Source organism: Schistocerca nitens, chromosome 10 (assembly GCF_023898315.1).
Source record: "Schistocerca nitens isolate TAMUIC-IGC-003100 chromosome 10, iqSchNite1.1, whole genome shotgun sequence".
NCBI lineage: Eukaryota > Metazoa > Arthropoda > Insecta > Orthoptera > Acrididae > Schistocerca > Schistocerca nitens.
The window spans coordinates 25843106-25863720 of NC_064623.1; the positions used below are offsets into that span (position 1 = coordinate 25843106).

The 20615-nt window shown below is 47.1% G+C and overlaps 1 protein-coding gene and 1 non-coding gene across 2 annotated transcripts in view; one reads left to right on the plus strand and one right to left on the minus strand.

The window, feature by feature from the left end:
• The window catches only part of LOC126210106 (protein PALS1), a 786719-nt gene that overhangs the window by 21416 nt on the left and 744688 nt on the right, over positions 1-20615 (plus strand). The gene's annotated exons all lie outside the window — the stretch shown is intronic.
• On the minus strand, positions 805-878 carry Trnat-cgu (transfer RNA threonine (anticodon CGU)). The gene has a single exon. It is a non-coding gene; the product is annotated as a tRNA-Thr (tRNA).

Below are 20615 nucleotides of genomic sequence, written 5' to 3' on the forward strand. Positions count from 1 at the left end.
CTGCTAGAACATGTGCCTTTACAAATACGACACAACATGTGGTTCATGCACGACGGAGCTTCTGCACATTTCAATCGAAGTGTTCGTACGCTTCTCAACAACAGATTCGGTGACCGATGGATTGGTAGAGGCGGACCAATTCCATGGCCTCCACGCTCCCCTGACCTCAACCCTCTTGACTTTCATTTACGGGGGCATTTGAAATCTCTTGTCTACGCAACCCCGGTACCAAATGTAGAGACGCTTCGTGCTCGTATTGTGGACGGCTCTGATAACAATACGCCATTCTCCAGGGCTGCATCAGCGCATCAGGGATTCCATGCGACGGAGGGTGGATGCATGTATCCTCGCTAACGGAGGACATTTTGAACATTTCCTGTAACAAAGTGTTTGAAGTCACGCTGGTACGTTCTGTTGCTGTGTGTTTCCATTCCATGATTAATGTGATTTGAAGAGAAGTAATAAAATGAGCTCTAACATGGAAAGTAAGCGTTTCCGGACACATGTCCACATAATATATTTTCTTTCTTTGTGTGTGAGGAATGTTTCCTGAAAGTTTCGCCGTACCTTTTTGTTTCACCATGTATATTCAAATGATATGTTTAAAATTGCTGTTCGCAGTGCCAGAAACTTTGTGTGAGTAACAAAACAACACAAATATAAAAAGAAAAAAATTAAATAGCACTGTAATACCAAGGGTGTTATAACCCTTTAAACTAAGAATTGATGGATGATAATTAATTGAAACCCTCAGCTGCCAACAGGTGTTGTTGATATACCTCGATGGGGACAGCTGAAAATGTGTGCCCCGACCGGGACTCGAACCCGGGATCTCCTGCTTACGTGGCAGACGCTCTATCCATCTGAGCCACCGAGGTCACAGATGAATAGGTTCGAGTCCCGGTCGGGCACACGTTTTCAGCTGTCCCCATCGAGGTATGTCAGCAACACCTGTCGGCAGCTGAGGCTTTCAATTAATTATCGTTTATTCTAGAGAAGCTGCACGGTCATCAGTGGTATCTTCATGTAAACAACTGATGGTTCTTTTTTTTGCAATGTTCACATTCACTGATCAGGCAAAACATTACGACCACTGCCCATGGAACGTTGGATACCGCTTGGTGGCGTTGTGTGGCCACGTGACGCGGTAGCAAAAGTACGTAAGCGTAGCAGACACGGACGGGGATCACCCTAGCGAAGATGTGGGCTGCAAATGGGGAAATTCATTGAGAAAAGCTAGTTTAACATAGGGCAGATAATTATTAAGCAGAGCCTGTGAACGAGTCACTCGAAAACGGCGAAGCTGGTTGAATGTTCACGTGCTACTGTCGTGAGCATCTACGGAAAGAGGTAGGAGGACAGTGAAACTCCACCAGGAGCTAAACGGTTGGACGTCAACGACTCTTCGCAGAGCGTGGGGTGTGGAGCGTTGCCTGCTCTGTAAGTCAGTATACAGGGTGAAAAGTATTTAAACCGACAAACTCTGGGAGGTTGTAGGGGACATCAAAACAAATATTTTTCCCTAATGTCATTTTTTCCTATGAGATTTAAACCGGTAGAGGAAGATTTCTCTGGCGGCAAATTTTTTTATGTCCAAGAGACAACAACTAGGTAGCAGATACGGCCCAATTAAACAGTCTCCAACAACACCGATCCACACATTAACGAAGAATCGCACTTGATGAGCGCTAGTAACTGTGGCATGTGGGTTATCCTCACTGCAAACATGCGAATTGTGCATGTTGAAGACTCCATCAAGCCCGAACGTTGCTTCATCGGTAAACAACACAGAGGATGGAAATGTAGGATGCATTTCACACTGTTCCAGGTACCACTGCGAAAACTGTGCTCTGGGTGGATAATCAACTGGTTCCTGGTTGTGAACACGCTGTAAGTTAAATGGACGTCTCCATGTTACGTGCAATTGCACGCCGTGTTGATTGAAGGATCCCGCTCCACATGCTGCAAGACAGCTTCCTCAAATTGCAGCGTTCTTACCGTGCGACGGCAGCCCTGTCCATGTAATCTGCTAAGTGACCTGGTCTCACGCAGACGTTGGTACACAGCATCAAATGTCGTATGACGCGGGATACGGCGATTAGGATATCGTTGTGCAGCTCGTCCGTTGTGGTGCGCTACGTAGTACGCACCAACCATATCACTGTACTCACTCCAGGTGTATCGCTGCATTAGTAAACAGAGACAATGCACTACTACACTGGTGGACAGCAGTTGCATACTACTGAAGATCGTAATAAGGCCTCTATCAACTGAAGAGCGGTTTAGATAATGACATTAGGGAAAAATATTTGTTTTGATGTCCCCTACAACCTCCCAGAGTTTGTCAATTTAAATACTTTTCACCCTGTAGGTTGTGACCTATGGCACCTCTGCCGAAACAGCACAATGTTGGCGCACGTGCAAGCGTTTCGGAGCACACCGTTCATTGTAAATTGTCGAACATGGAGCTCCGCAGCAGACCAACCCTATATGTTCACATGTTGACCCAACGACATCGGCAGTTACGATTGCTCTGTTCTTTGGACCATCGGAAATCGACCGTTAATCAATGGAAACGTGTCGGCTTTTAAGGTGAATCACTTATTTGCTACAGTCGTCTCAACGGACGCCGTCATCGAGATGAATGGCGGCTGGAAACGTGCAACGCGCCACGGACGGAGTCTGGTGGGAGCAGTATTATGCTATGTGGAGACATTCTCTATTATGCTATGTGGAGACATTCTCCTGCGCTTGCGTGGGACCTGTGGTAGTAAACGAAGACACGCTGATGGCTGCGAACCGCCTACATCTCCTCATACTTGATCTCTTACCCGACAGCGACGCCATGATTCAGCAGTATAACTGTGCGTGTCTCGGAGCCAGAAGCGTGCTACAGTGAACTAAATCTGGGTCGCTATGGGGCGTCTCACCACCTACAAAAATTAGCTGCCCTTTATTTACGCGAATTACATGCCCTGTGCGTAGACATCTAATATACCTCCACAAAACTACAAACAAACCATCGGGTTCCTGATACTCGGAGTCAGTTATGTATTTCGTTGAAGACGGACAAACAAGCTATTAAGTAGGCGGTCATAATGTTTTTGCCCATCAGCGTAAGTTACAACAGATAAGCAAACTAATACTAAACTTTTTGAACACACATGTGGTACTGTAAACAGAATATTGAACAACAAGGAAAGGAATGGACCCAAAATGAAAATTTATAAACTGACAGTAACACACAATATTTGGGACTGAGACTTGGTTTGCCTGCACAAAAAGACATTAGTAAGATCCAAACAGCAGAAGTGAAATTTTTAAGAAGTAATAAAGGATAGGTTTACATGGTAGTTCAACAGAACTTTATAACACTGTGGGAAAAGTGGACAACTACAGAAGAAAATGGAAAAAACGTATCAGAATCAGTGAGGATACGTAAAGAGATAAGGCTTTATCAGCCACAAGGAAGAAGAGATGCTGGAAGGCCTGGAAAAACATGAATCTCAATTGCCAACTGTGACCTTTCTCTGTCAAAACTGTCACATTTAATAATAAAACATTCCGGGTTACTGTACACAGCTATAATGAATTTCTTGCGGAGCTATACGTTTTGTCCCCTTCTGTAGACAGCATCTTTAAAGAGGTGGTTGTAGGTTCCATCAATCTTCCTATTCACAATATGGCCAGTGCCAAGTAAGGGTGCGAGTCAGTGTCAGGAAGTCGTTTCTGAAAGTATTTGTATGGGGTGTAGCCAAGTATGGAAGTGAAACATGGAAGATAAATAGTTTGGACAAGAAGAGAATAGAAGCTTTCGAAATGTGGTGCTACAGAAGAATACTGAATATTACACTCCTGGAAATTGAAATAAGAACACCGTGAATTCATTGTCCCAGGAAGGGGAAACTTTATTGACACATTCCTGGGGTCAGATACATCACATGATCACACTGACAGAACCACAGGCACATAGACACAGGCAACAGAGCATGCACAATGTCGGCACTAGTACAGTGTATATCCACCTTTCGCAGCAATGCAGGCTGCTATTCTCCCATGGAGACGATCGTAGAGATGCTGGATGTAGTCCTGTGGAACGGCTTGCCATGCCATTTCCACCTGGCGCCTCAGTTGGACCAGCGTTCGTGCTGGACGTGCAGACCGCGTGAGACGACGCTTCATCCAGTCCCAAACATGCTCAATGGGGGACAGATCCGGAGATCTTCCTGGTCAGGGTAGTTGACTTACACCTTCTAGAGCACGTTGGGTGGCACGGGATACATGCGGACATGCATTGTCCTGTTGGAACAGCCAGTTCCCTTGCCGGTCTAGGAATGGTAGAACGATGGGGTCGATGACGGTTTGGATGTACCGTGCACTATTCAGTGTCCCCTCGACGATCACCAGTGGTGTACAGCCATTGTAGGAGATCGCTCCCCACACCATGATGCCGGGTGTTGGCCCTGTGTGCCTCGGTCGTATGCAGTCCTGATTGTGGCGCTCACCTGCACGGCGCCAAACACGCATACGACCATCACTGGCACCAAGGCAGAAGCGACTCTCATCGCTGAAGACGACACGTCTCCATTCGTCCCTCCATTCACGCCTGTCGCGACACCATTGGAGGGGGGCTGCACGATGTTGGGGCGTGAGGGGAAGACGGCCTAACGGTGTGCGGGACCGTAGCCCAGCTTCATGGAGACGGTTGCGAATGGTCCTCGCCGATACCCCAGGAGCAACAGTGTCCCTAATTTGCTGGGAAGTGGCGGTGCGGTCCCCTACAGCACTGCGTAGGATCCTACGGTCTTGGCGTGCATCCGTGCGTCGCTGCGGTCCGGTCCCAGGTCGACGGGCACGTGCACCTTCCGCCGACCACTGGCGACAACATCGATGTACTGTGGAGACCTCACGCCCCACGTGTTGAGCAATTCGGCGGTACGTCCACCCGGCCTCCCACATGGCCACTATACGCCCTCGCTCAAAGTCCGTCAACTGCACATACGGTTCACGTCCACGCTGTCGCGGCATGCTACCAGTGTTAAAGACTGCGATGGAGCTCCGTATGCCACGGCAAACTGGCTGACACTGACGGCGGTGGTGCACAAATGCTGCGCAGCTATCGCCATTCGACGGCCAACACCGCGGTTCCTGGTGTGTCCGCTGTGCCGTGCGTGTGATCATTGCTTGTACAGCCCTCTCGCAGTGTCCGGAGCAAGTATGGTGGGTCTGACACACCGGTGTCAATGTGTTCTTTTTTCCATTTCCAGGAGTGTAGATGGGTACATCACATAACTAATGAGGAGGTATTGAATAGTATTGGGGAGAAGTTTCTGGCACAAGTTGATTAGTAGAAGGGATCGGTTGGTATGACATGTTTTGAGGCATCAAGCGATCACAAATTTAGTATTGGAGGGCAGCGTGGAGGGTTAAAATCGTAGAGGGAGACCAAGAGATGAATACACTAAGTAGATTCAGAAGGATGTAGGTTGCAGTAGGTGCTGGTAGATGAAGAAGCTTGCACAGGATAGAGTAGCATGGACAGCTGCATCAAACCAGTCTCAGGACTGAAGACCGCAACAACAAACCACCTTGAAGATATCCTCTGCATATGACCACCAAGCGTTGGGTTTCAACAAGAAATTCATTCAACCACAGCACAACAGCTCGGAATGTCTCCGTAAGTGCAATAGTTTCAATACATACGTAAATGTTTTAGTTACAACGCAGTGCACAGCCGAAATATTTTTTTTCTGACAAACACGTAACTCCCAACAAATCAGCAGGGAGCAAGAAACAGCGCGCAATGACGTAACCCTAAGACAAAAAAAAAAAAATGCATCACGAAGGAATTATCCGAAAGGAACGGAAATCGGTACATGTGATGTGCATGTACAGACAAACAGATGATTATAATTTCAGAAAAATTAGATGATTTATTCAAAACAAATATCTTCACAAATTGAGCAAGTTAATAACATGTTGGTTCTCCTCTGGCCCCTATGCAAGCAATTACTCGGTTTGGCGTTGACTGACAGTTGTTTTATGTCCCCCTGAGGTATACCGTGCCACATTCTGTCGAACTGGCGCGTTAGCTCATGAGAGTCCCCAGCTGGTGGCAGGGCGCTGCCCTTAACGTTACAAACGTTCTCATTTGGGGAGAGATCCGGTAAGGTTGGCCGAGGTAGGCTTTGGCAAGTACGAAGGCAAGCATTAGAAACGCTCACCGAGTGCAGGAGGGCATTTTCTTTGCTGAATTGTAATACAAGATTGGTTTGCCACGGAGGGAAACAAAACACGACGTACAGTGCCGTCGACATTCCACTGTGCTCTAACGGTGTCGCGGATGACGACCAAAGGGGGCTGTAAATTGAAGTATTCCGCCGTGTTTTTCCATCTCTGTGTAATGGCTTAGGGCTTTTGTTATTGTTTTCACCACTAGACAGGTTGATTCACAAGGAAGATTCGTATGGGGCGAGTCAAATGAAAACCTTAAATATTTTTTAAATCTTATTTATTGTGTAGAAGTGGTACAAAGTGTATCACTTTTCAACATAATCTCCCCCACGCTCAATGCCAGTCCTCCAGCGCTTACAAACTGCATAAATTCCTTTAGAAAAAAATTATTTTGATAGTCCGCGCAACCACTCATGCACCGCGTGGCGTACCTCTTCATCAAAACGGATCTTCTTTCCTCCCATTGCGCCTTTGAGTGGTCCAAACATATGGAAATCACTTGGGGCAAGGTCTGGTGAGTATGGTGGATGAGGAAGACACTCCAAATGCAGGTCTGTGATTGTTCCAACTGCTGTACAGGCAGTGTGGGGTCTTGCATTGTCATGTTGCAAAAGGACACCTGCTGACAGCGATCCACGTCGCTTTGATTTGATTGCAGGCCGCTGATGATTTTTGAGAAGATCTGCGTATGATGCACTGGTGACAGTGGTCCCTCTAGGCATGTAATGCTCCAAAATGACGCCTTTTTCGTCCCAAAAGAGAGTCAGTATAACCTTCCCTACTGATGGTTCTGTTCGAAACTTGTTTGGTTTTGGTGATGAGGAATGGCGCCATTCCTTGCAAGCTCTCTTCCTTTCCGTTTGGTGCAAGCGAACCCAGGTTTCGTCCCCAGTAACGATACTTGCAAGGAAGCCATCACCTTCTCGTTCAAAGCGCTGAAGAAGTTCTTCACAAGCATCAACACGTCGTTTTCTCATTTCAGGAGTCAGCTGCCGTGGTACCCATCTTGCAGACACTTTGTGAAACTGGAGCATATCGTGCACAATATGGTGTGCTGACCCATGACTAATCTGTAAACATGCTGCAGTGTCATTCAGTGTCACTCGGCGGTTTTCCTTCACTATGGCTTCGACTGGTGCAATGTTCTGTGGAGTCACAACTCGTTGTGCCTAACCTGGACGAGGAGCATCTTCCACTGAAGTCATACCATTTGCGAACTTCCTACTCCATTCGTAGACTTGCTGCTGTGACAGACATGTATCGCCGTACTGAACCTTCATTCGTCGATAAATTTCAATAGATTTCACACTTCACTACGGAAAAACCTAATAACAGAACGCTGTTCTTCCCTGGTGCAAGTAGCAAGTGGGGCCGCCATCTTTATACTGATACTGCGACGGTATGTGTGCATCTGCACTATGCTGCCACCTACAAGCCATTCTGCACGCTGTTTGTAGCACGCTTACCAACTTACAAGACAACGGCGCGAAAATTCGATTTGTTTTTACAAATTTAAGATTTTCATTTGACTCACCCTCGTATAAGTTACACTGTCCGGAAACATTAATGTGACCGCTTGTGAAAAGCCTGAGTAGCTATGTTTTGGAGTGTGAGACGTACAGGAAGAGAGTCACTGAGGTTCTGGAACGTGCCGACAGGGGTGTGGAGCCATGGCGACTCCAGTGCGTGGCCAGCTGCGCCAGGTTTCTCGGTAAAGGTCACATGGAGCGAACAGCCCGCTGACGGTAGCTCCACAGATTCTGCGTTGGGAGTCTGGTGGACAGCGGAGCACGGCAAACTCAGCCTGGTGTTCTTCGAACCACACACGTTCACGGCGAGGTGTGCGGCACGTTGCGTTGCGCTGCTGGTAGATGCCATCGTGCCGAGGACAAAATAGACTGTATGTAGGGGTGGGCACAGTCCACATGGAGGGCCGTAGACACGGGATCCCAGGTAGATGCCGTGTCTCTTGACTTCCGCAAGGCGTTCGATACAGTTCCCCACAGTCGTTTAATGAACAAAGTATGAGCATATGGACTATCAGACCAATTGTGTGATTGGATTGAGGAGTTCCTAGATAACAGAACGCAGCATGTCATTCTCAATGGAGAGAAGTCTTCCGAAGTAAGAGTGATTTCAGGTGTGCCGCAGGGGAGTGTCGTAGGACCGTTGCTATTCACAATATACATCAATGACCTTGTGGATAACATCGGAAGTTCACTGAGGCTTTTTGCGGATCATGCTGTGGTATATCGAGAGGTTGTAACAACGGAAAATTGTACTGAAATGCAGGAGGATCTGCAGCGGATTGACGCATGTTGCAGGGAATGGCCATTGAATCTCAATGTAGACAAGTGTAATGTGCTGCGAATACATAAAAAGAAAGATCCCTTATCATTTAGCTACAATATAGCAGGTCAGCAACTGGAAGCAGTTAATTCCATAAATTATCTGGGAGTAGGCTTTAGGAGTGATTTAAAATGGAATGACCATACACAATTAATTGTCGGTAAAGCAGATGGCAGACTGAGATTCGTTGGAAGAATCCTAAGGAAATGCAATCCGAAAACAAAGGAAGTAGGTTACAGTACGCTTGTTCGCCCACTGCTCAGTAGTGTGGGATCCGTACCAGATAGGGTTGATAGAAGAGATAGAGGAGATCCGACGGAGAGCAGCGCGCTTCGTTACAGGATCATTTAGTAATCGCGAAAGCGTTACAGAGATGATAGATAAACTCCGGTGGAAGACTCTGCAGGAGAGACGCTCAGTAGCTCGGTACGGGCTTTTGTTGAAGTTTCGAGAACATACCTTCACCGAGGAGTCAAGCAGTATATTGCTCTCTCCTACGTATATTCTGCGAAGAGACCACGAGGATAAAATGAGAGAGATTTGAGCCCACACAGAGGCATACCGACAATCCTTCTTTCCACGAACAATGCGAGACTGGAACAGAAGGGAGAAACGATAGAGGTACTCAAGGTACCCTCCGCCACACACCGTCAGGTGGCTTGCGGAGTATGGATGTAGATGTAAATGTAGTAGATAAATGCGCACTTGTGCTGATCGCGAATGGAAAGATTACGTAGCGAATGTAACGAAAACTACCTATCTCTGAGAAAATAGCTGCATACTGTTTGTTTTCAGACGTTTCACGACCGACGGGGCATACAAGGTGATTCGTCTGAAAACGCCAGCTGTCGCCACTAAGTCGACGTCCGGTAGCGGTATTGGCGTGAAAATTCCGGCCTTCGTCGCCGATGAATAGGAGTCGGCACGGGTGTGTGGACCGGACGCGCGCTGCGGACAGCCACACTCAGTAACGTTGGCTGAATGGTCGTTGAGGAGGCACTGTTGATAGCGCCTTCATTTATCTGAGCGTGCTGTAACCCAACCGTTACACGTCTGCTTGTGCCTGCCGCAGTGGCCGAGCGGTTCTAGCCGCTTCAGTCTGGAACCGCGCGTCCGCTACGGTCGCATGTTCCAATTCTGCCTCGCCCACGGATGTGTGTGATGTCCTTAGGTTAGTTAGGTTTAAGTAGTTCTAAGTTCTAGGGGATTGATGACCTCAGATGTTAAGTCCCGTTGTGCTCAGAGCCATTTGAACTATTTTCTACATCTACATCTACATACATACTCCGTAATCCACCATACGGTGCGTGGTGGAGGGTACCTAGTACCACAACTAGTATCTTCTCTCCCTGTTCCACTCCCAAACAGAACGAGGGAAAAATGACTGCCTATATGCCTCTGTACGAGCCCTAATCTCTCTTATCTTATCTTTGTGGTTTTTCCGCGAAATGTAAGTTGCCGGCAGTAAAATTGTACTGCAGTCAGCCTCAAATGCTGGTTCTCTAAATTTCCTCAGTAGCGATTCACGAAAAGAACGCCTCCTTTCCTCTAGAGACTCTCACCCGAGTTCCTGAATCATTTCCGTAACACTCGCGTGATGATCAAACCTACCAGTAACAAATCTAGCAGCCCGCCTCTGAATTGCTTCTATGTCCTCCCTCAATCCGACCTCATAGGGATCCCAAACGCTCGATCAGTACTCAATAATAGGTCGTATTGGTATTTTATAAGCGGTCTCCTTTACAGATGAACCCCATCTTCCCAAAATTCTACCAATGAACCGAAGACGATTATCCGCCTTCCCCACAACTGCCATCACATGCTTGTCCCACTTCATATCGCTCTGCAATGTTACGCCCAAATATTTAATCCACGTGACTGTGTCAAGCGCTACACTACTAATGGAGTATTCAAACATTACGGGATACTTTTTCCTATTCATCTGCATTAATTTACATTTATCTATATTTAGAGTTAGCTGCCATTCTTTACACCAATCACAAATCCTGTCCAAGTCATCTTGTATCCTCCTACAGTCACTCAACGACGATACCTTCCCGAACACCACAGCATCATCAGCAAATAGCCGCACATTGCTATCCACCCCATCGAAAAGATCATTTATGTAGATAGAAAACAACAGCAGACCTACCTACTTTTGAACGGCTGTTTGCCGTTGTTTACCCCCTGTCATCTATGGCCCATGGCGCACCACGTTTATCACACCTTCGGTTTTGGGTTACACCATTTTGCCATGCACGGTATATTTAAACCACGGCGGCACGTGAACAGTTTTCAGACTTAGCCGTTTCTAAAATGCTTCCACCCTTGGCCCGAAAGCCAATAATCGTGCGTTTTTGGAGGTCTGATAAATTGCTCCGTTTCCGTATTACGAAGATTGCATCGGTTTCCGCCTCTCCACGACACGCTTAATACAGGCTGCTTTTTTCCCCTCTGTCTAAAAACTCTAGGGACTGATCGATGACAGAATCCGGAAGAAAAAAGGTCTAATGAAATTATGTCCGGAAATGCACGGTTTCCATGCCAGGGACTATTTATTCAGTCAAAAATGGTTCAAATGGTTCAAAATGGTTCAAATGGCTCTGAGCACTATGGGACTCAACTGCTGTGGTTATCAGTCCCCTAGAACTTAGAACTACTTAAACCTAACTAACCTAAGGACATCACACACATCCATGCCCGAGGCAGGACTCGAACCTGCGACCGTAGCAGTCCCACGGTTCCGGACTGCGCGCCTAGAACCGCGAGACCACCGCGGCCGGCGGTTCAAATGGCTCTGAGCACTATGGGACTCAACTTCTGAGGTCATTAGTCCCCTAGAACTTAGAACTACTTAAACCTAAGGACAACACACACATCCATGCCCGAGGCAGGATTCGAACCTGCGACCGCAGCGGTCTCGCGGGTCCAGACTGCAGCGCCTAGAACCGCACGGCCACTTCGGCCGGCTATTCAGTCATGCTTTGTTACAGGGACTGCGGTCAAATACGCGCTGTACCATGCAGCCACTGTTACAGTATGCCTGGTTTCCTCCTAGAGGCTTCCTCTTACGTCATTTCCTAGCGCCCTCTCCTTCCATAGTAATCGGTAATTCCCTTCTCTTGCTGACTCACCTTGTAGTGGATGTGATACAGCGTTGTTTCATCTCGTGGTCGTGCGGTAGCGTTCTCGCTTCCCACGCCCGGGTTCCCGGGTTCGATTCCCGGCGGGGTCAGGGATTTTCTCTGCCTCGTGATGGCTGGGTGTTGTGTGGTGTCCTTAGGTTAGTTAGGTTTAAGTAGTTCTAAGTTCTAGGGGACTGATGACCACAGCACTTGAGTCCCATAGTGCTCAGAGCCATTTGAACCATTTTTTTGAACAGCGTTGTACACAGTGGTTCCGCATTCTAATCCACACCTTGCCGACGCGGTGTTTACTTACGGGAAGGCAAATGGCAAGGGGCGGCGGGCAGCGAGGTTGTATCGGGAGACCTATCCCCGCCGTCAACAACGACAGCACTCAATGTTTGGAAAAGTGTTTCGCCGTTTGTCTGAGACAGGAAGAGGAAAATCAGGGCGAAGGGCGTACCCGAAATCTTCGGACACCAGACTTTGTGGAAAATGTCATTAACACTGTGGAAGGTGACCGTGCTGTCAGTACCAGGCCAGTTCAGGGTAAGCTAAACGACCGTGTGGAACATTCCGCATGACAACTGCTACTACCCTTATCACTTACAGCGAGTGCAGGGCTTACAAGCAACAGGCTTTTCACATAGGGTGAGAGGCACCCACATGCCTTGCTCATACTGTGGCATCAAGCAGTCAGGCCTGCAAGATGAGTGGTCTGCCAAGCGAGTGGATTCATTCTTAATTTATCGAGTAACATGAACTATCGTATCTTACTATTTAGTTACAAATTATCCTCCTGTATGAATAATACGCAACGGAAACACGCATCTGACTATCAGTAATTTACAGAACTCTGACTGTACACTACGCATTGGCAATACCACATTTACTTTTTGTCTTTTATTTAACGGCTTTTGTCAACACGTGGCCACCGCACTGAATATGAATGGCGCACACATTATAAATTCGGGACATTATGACAGCATAGAATTCGAAGGAAAAGTCCACCAATCTTTTTCTTTTCACTATCTTATTTATTCCGATAAATTCTATAACCTAAGCACACAAATTCTATAACCTACAACAATAACACATGAGAAATTCCGCCCAGTGGGCATGGCTTTACATTGGTGAATCTCTATATTATGGTCTCGTAGTTATTTAACGCTACAGTGCACTTTCTGGATAGGATGGTGGATCTTTTATTATTTCTCACACTTCGACTCTCACAATCATCATCACTAAACTTTCCTCCAGACCGAGCGGTACAGAAGGAACAAGCATAACCCATTAATCTTTTGAAACTACCTCGCTACTCTCCCATGCAAACCACACATACCCAAATTACATGACATACACCACACAATACTACACAGGGAATAGTCACAACATTATCACTTTCAGCTTTCCCACTTCAATTAATATTTATCCCAGTGTCACACGACACTGCCCCACTTTGTAATTCTACTTTCCTACTATGAACTCTGGAGATATACGCACGTCTTCCTGTGCAATGCAAGCCAAGTGGCGTTGCTGGATAGACGGCCGACTCACCTTGATTCTCTCTCAGAGTTTAAATCTAGCGTCACACGGAATCATATCACGCAATGTAACATTAAGAACATATTCATCACACACGCGAGTCCTCAACTGATACCATGGACGAGTACTTCTCTTTATCCTTTGTCTCATACACAGATTGAGACTCACACAGTACTCAGCACGTGGAAGTACTCGTCTCTAATTTCAAGTCCTGCACACGCCATTTCTTAAATATTTCAGCTTATGGTACACACGCTATTTCTTAAATATTTCAACTTATTGTACACACGCTAGTAATTCAGCTTAACTGAAGCACACGGAAGTATTTCAACTTATTGCTACACGTGGTTTCATTGTGACCGTTGGTCACTTCCGAAGATTACTACAATCCCATTAATATTACCTGCCTGACATTTAATTCTCCCCACAAAAGTTCCTGAGATAGAGAAATTATTATTTCAAACTACTCTTAAATATTCCACATGCATACCATGTCTCCACTCTTTCGTCATTACGGAGCACAACTAAAACAGGTCTTAACAGCACAAGATACAGCGGCAGAGTGCTGAAATATGGCCGTTCTTCAGGTCCTCTCGCACCTCTGTCGAAGTGGGGAGGCACCTTGCTGCCCTATTGGTCAGCCACATTTCAGGCGCTCAAAGCGCTGGTAAATTTCATCTCTTTGGTCCCACCAAAGGTGGCCAAAGGATCGTCTCAAAGATGATCATATATTCACATTCACTATCTGCGGTTAGCAGACGACCATACATTCATTCATTTCACAGATCTCACCAAACTGGATGTAGGGATTTATTTTGTGGGAGTGCACATGTGATCAATTAAATAAATAAATTGTCATTCTTTCCCACACTGGTATCCGGCTTCGCTGTATTAATTGAAATTGAGTTATTGTACAAAAAAAATGTGTTGTTCTGACAAAAATAATGAAGTATGTTGTACCTATTTTCAATGTCGGGCGGTACTGTACCCTTTCAAGGGAGCTGTTTTGACACTGGTTTGTCCACCAGGCAACTACGATTCCGGGATTTGTGTCACCCATGCTATTCAGGCATGAGGCGACCTGTTCCCGGAGTGGTGTCTTCAGCTTTCATAACAGGCATCTGTACGATGGTATGCCGATCCCCCATAGTATGGTGACAGCGAATCGTCAGAATCGGTGCAACCGGAATGTGTGGGGCACAGAAATTGGCGATCTTATTTTGGGATCAATCTTCCTTCCACGCACCACGCGGGATTAGCCTAGCGGTCAAAGGCGCTGCAGTCATGGACTGTGCGGCTGGTCCCGGCAGAGGTTCGAGTCCTCCCTCGGGAATGGGTGTGTGTGTGTGTGTGTGTGTGTGTGTTTGTGTGTGTGTGTGTGTGTGTGTTCGTCCTTAGGATAATTTAGGTTAAGCAGCGTGTAAGCTTAGGGACTGATGACCTTTGCAGTAAAGTCCCATAAGATTTAACACACATTTGAACATTTTTTTTCCTCCACGCCGCCCAAGAGGCCGGAACTACCGGCGTTTCTTGCGAGTGACTTTCCCTCCCCTGCTGAAAGAAGACCCACTGATGATTCGAAGCGTTATGTGGCTGCTAGATGATGGCGTTTCAGCCCAATTCGCCGTTAACGTCCAAACGCATCTCAATCGCGTCTTCCGTGGTCGATGGATCGGACGAGGGAGTCCAGTTGTGTGGCCTGCTCGTTCACCAGATCTCGACCCGTGCGATTTCTGGTTATGAGGCCATGTCAACAGTATTGTGAAGGCAGAGTCCATTGCAGATGTGGAGAGACTGGAGCATAGTATTCATGTTCCCTTCGACACTGTTCGGTTGCAGCCCGGCTGATGTGAACGTGTGACACAGAACATACTACGGCACGTACACGTCTGCGTTCAGGCCCATGGAAACAATTATCGACCCATACTGTAACTGTCGCTGCAACGTACTGTGCGTATTAGACCGCAGTCTCTGTAACAATGTATGATTGAATAAATGGTCTCTAGCATGGAAACCATGCATTTCAGGACGTAAGTTCATTAGATCTGTTTTGTTCCGTATCCTCTCATCGATCAATCCCTAGAGATTGTAGACGGAGGAAAATATCGCACTGCATACCCTCCACTGCTAGTAGTGCCACCTGCCGTCTCGTGCACGTGGACGTCAGACACAGCCCTGGTCCGATTAAGGTGAGAGGACAGTGTATCATCCTTACGGCCGATGACTCCTCCGCCGTACAGACTTGGGTGTCATCCGTGAGAAGCCGGAGCGGGTGGGTCATTAATACCGTAGTGAGTTAGCCTGACCTGCTTACTACACCACTGACCATTAAACTTGATACACCACCAAGATGACGTGCTACAGACGCGAAATTTAACCGCCAGGAAGAAGATGCTGTGATATGGAAATGATCAGCGTTTCAGAACATTCACACAAGGTTGGCGCCGGTGGCGACACCTACAACGTGCTAACATGAGGAAAGTTTCCAACCGATTTCCCATACAAAAACACCAGTTGACCGGCGTTGCCTGGTTAAACGTTGTGATGCCTCGTGTAAGGAGGAGGAATGCGTACCATCACGTTTCCGACTTTGATAAAGGTCGGATTGTAGCCTATCGCGATTGCGGTTTATCGTATCGCGACATTGCTGCTCGCGTTGGTCGAGATCCAATGACTGTTAGCAGAATATGGAATCGGTGGGTTCAGGAGGGTAATACGGAACGCCTTGAGTCAACAGATGGGGACGTTTGCAAGACGACAACCATCTGCACGAACAGTTCGACGACGTTTCCAGCAGCATGGACTATCAGCTCGGAGACCGTGGCTGCGATTACCCTTGACGCTGGATCACAGACAGGAGCGCCGGCGATGGTGTACTCGAAGACGAACCTGGGTGCACGAATGGCAAAACGTCATTTTTTCGGATGAATCCAGGTTTTTTTTTACAGCATCGTGATGGTCGCATCCGTGTTTGGCGACATCGCGGTGAACGCACATTGGAAGCGTGTATTCGTCATCGCCATACTGGCGTATCACCAGGCGTGATGGTATGGGGTGCCATTGGTTACACGTGTCTGTCACCTCTTGTTCGCATTGACGGCACTTCGAACAGTGGAAGTTACATTTCAGATGTGTTATTACCCGTGGCTCTACCCTTCATTCGATCCCTGCGGATCACTACATTTCAGCAGGATAATGCACGACCCCATGTTTCAGGTCCTGTACGGGTCTTTCTGGATACAGAAAAAGTTCGACTGCTGCCCTGGCCCGCACATTCTCCAGACCTCTCACCAATTGAAAACTTCTGGTCAATGCTGGCCGAGCAACTGGCTCGTCACAATACGCCACTCACTACTCTTGATGAACTGTGGTATCGTGCTGAAGCTGCATGGGCAGCTGTGCCTGTACACGCCATCCAAGCTGTGTTTGACTCAATGCCCAGGCGTATCAAGGCCGTTATTACGGCCAGAGGTGGTTGTTCTGGGTACCGATTTCTCAGGATCTATGCACCCAAATTGCGTGAAAACGTAATGTCAGTTCTAGTATAATATATTTGTCCAATGAATACCAGTTTATCATCTGCATTTCTTCTTGGTGTAGCAATTTTAATGGCGAGTAGAATACGTTACTTGTCTGCATCGCTAGGTCGTGTTTGAAAAGCGGAGAAACATCATAAAAATTTGATAAGAAATAAAAGGCAGAGACAGATACGAAACTGAACTGTGTTTTAATGATATACGTTGTGGATGTAGCAGTGTAACGTGGCAGGCAGAGAGTAGGTCTCGCTGTGGCGGTACTCGCCGGCCTGGGTTCGGTGCCCAGCGGAGGTCTGTAGCCGCGCCTCCCGCCGTGCGGCCCGAAATGTGTGTCACCACGGCAGCCGCAGCCCGCACCGGGCCGGCAACCTCGCCACTCTATAATTACACACGGCCTCTGGCAGCCCGGACGCGTGATCTTGCGAAACCGCCGCGACACCGCTACTGCGGCACGGCAAGCACACGCTTCGCCACCGCGTGCAACATATTATTTTCGTATAGCTCCTCACTGCGCTTACTGCACTGCGGCCTCTCCGAAAAATTACATTTTCTACATCTACATCTGCATCTACATGATTACTCAGCAATTCACATTTAAGTGCTTGGCAGAGGGTTCATCTACCATTCCACTCCCGAACAGCGCGCGCGAAAAACGAACACGTAAACCCTTCTGTTCGAGCTCTGATTTCTCTTATTTTATTTTGATGATCATTCCTACCTATGTAGGTTGGGCTCAACAAAATATGTTCGCATTCGGAACAGAAAGTTGGTGACTGAAATTTCGTAAATAGATCTCGCTGCGACGAAAAACGTCTTTGCTTTAATGACTTCCATCCCAACTCCCCTATCATATCTGCCACACTCTCTCACCTATTACGTGATGATACAAAACGAGCTACCCTTTTTTTGCACCCTTTCGATGTCCTGCGTCAATCCCACCTGGTAGGGATCCCACACCGCGCAGCAATATTCTAACAGAGGACGAACGAGTGTAGTGTAAGCTGTCTCTTTAGTAGACTTGTTGCATCTTCTAAGTGACCTGCCAATGAAACGCAACGTTTGGCTCGCCTTCCCCACAATATTATGTATGTGGTCTTTCCAACTGAAATTGTTCGTAGTTTTAACACCCAGGTACTTAGTTGAATTGACAGCCTTGAGAATTGCACTATTTATCGAGTAATCGAATTGCAGCGGATTTCTTTTGGAACTCATGTGGATCACCTCACACTTTTCGTTATTTAGCGTCAACTGCCACCTGCCACACCATACAGCAATCTTTTCTAAATCGCTTTGCAACTGCTACTGGTCTTCGGATGACCTTACTAGACGGTAAATTACAGCATCATCTGCGAACAACCTAAGAGAACTGCTCAGATTGTCACCCAGGTCATTTATACAGATCAGGAACAGCAGAGGTCCCAGGACGCTTCCCTGGGGAACACCTGATACCACTTCAGTTTTACTCGATGATTTGCCGTCTATTACTACGAACTGCGACCTTCCTGACAGGAAATCACGAATCCAGTCGCACAACTGAGACGATATCCCATAGGCTCGCAGCTCGATTGTAAGTCCCTTGTGAGGAACGGTGTCAAAAGCTTTCCGGAAATCTAGAAATACGGAATTAACTTGAGCCATTACTTCGTGCGAATAAAGAGCATTGTGAAACGCTCTGGGCCAACCGCATATAGCCGGAAACAGTGGTTTTTGTTTAAATTGTTTCCGTCACGTTTCGATGCCGTTAACCATCGTCGGTGTGATCTTAGATTATACTGAAGTTACAAAAGTCGTATGATACTGCGGCGCGACACGTTACTTTTTACCGCCCTGCCAGTGTCCAGCAATGTTCATTTGTCCAGCGAAAAGCTGTAGTAGAAAATACTATACCACTACTGTCTACTGCAGGTCGCAACATACAGGGTGTTTCAAAAATGACCGGTATATTTGAAACGGCAATAAAAACTAAACGAGCAGCGATAGAAATACACCGTTTGTTGAAATATGCTTGGGACAACAGTACATTTTCAGGCGGACAAACTTTCGAAATTGCAGTAGTTACAATTTTCAACAACAGATGGCGCTGCAAGTGATGTGAAAGATATAGAAGACAACGCAGTCTGTGGGTGCGCCATTCTGTACGTCGTCTTTCTGCTGTAAGCGTGTGCTGTTCACAACGTGCAAGTGTGCTGTAGACAACATGGTTTATTCCTTAGAACAGAGGATTTTTCTGGTGTTGGAATTCCACCGCCTAGAACACAGTGTTGTTGCAACAAGACGAAGTTTTCAACGGAGGTTTAATGTAACCAAAGGACCGAAAAGCGATACAATAAAGGATCTGTTTGAAAAATTTCAACGGACTGGGAACGTGACGGATGAACGTGCTGGAAAGGTAGGGCGACCGCGTACGGCAACCACAGAGGGCAACGCGCAGCTAGTGCAGCAGGTGATCCGACAGCGGCCTCGGGTTTCCGTCCGCCGTGTTGCAGCTGCGGTCCAAATGACGCCAACGTCCACGTATCGTCTCATGCGCCAGAGTTTACACCTCTATCCATACAAAATTCAAACGCGGCAACCCCTCAGCGCCGCTACCATTGCTGCACGAGAGACATTCGCTAACGATATAGTGCACAGGATTGATGACGGCGATATGCATGTGGGCAGCATGTGGTTTACTGACGAAGCTTATTTTTACCTGGACGGCTTCGTCAATAAACAGAACTGGCGCATATGGGGAACCGAAAAGCCCCATGTTGCAGTCCCATCGTCCCTGCATCCTCAAAAAGTACTGGTCTGGGCCGCCATTTCTTCCAAAGGAATCATTGGCCCATTTTTCAGATCCGAAACGATTACTGCATCACGCTATCTGGACATTCTTCGTGAATGTGTGGCGGTACAAACTGCCTTAGATGACACTGCGAACACCTCGTGGTTTATGCAAGATGGTGCCCGGCCACATCGCACGGCCGACGTCTTTAATTTCCTGAATGAATATTTCGATGATCGTGTGATTGCTTTGGGCTATCCGAAACATACAGGAGGAGCCGTGGATTGGCCTCCCTATTCGCCAGACATGAACCCCTGTGACTTCTTTCTGTGGGGACACTTGAAAGACCAGGTGTACGGCCAGAATCCAGAAACAATTGAACAGCTGAAGCAGTACATCTCATCTGCATGTGAAGCCATTCCGCCAGACACGTTGTCAAAGGTTTCGGGTAATTTCATTCAGAGACTACGCCATATTATTGCTACGCATGGTGGATATGTGGAAAATATCGTACTATAGAGTTTCCCAGACCGCAGCGCCATCTGTTGTTGAAAATTGTAACTACTGTAATTTCGAAAGTTTGTCTGCCTGAAAATGTACTGTTGTCCCAAGCATATTGCAACAAACGGTGTATTTCTATCGCTGCTCGTTTAGTTTTTATTGCCGTTTCAAATATACCGGTCATTTTTGAAACACCCTGTGCATAGAATTGTCCCGTAAATGGGATGGGGATAGCTACTGAAAGAAAAGTTTTAACTTGGCAATGTAAATTTTCAGGTGTATTTTTACGATAAAGATCACAGTTAATACTGCCAAGTCCGTACTAAGTGGCGACACAATGTAAGGTTCACACGCACACCACAATCACACACGTTGTGCACTCTGCTCTACACGTAATACCTGTTCCAGTCTTACAAGGAGACGGCACGACCGTGGGGTCGGGGATTTGCCCGCAATTTTGAGTGGTGAAAGAGGACCCCTAACACCTTACGTGGTTAAAATATTAGGACGCACTACCCGGAAAATCCCGGGATAAATCGATCCAAAGGTTCTTAGGTGCCG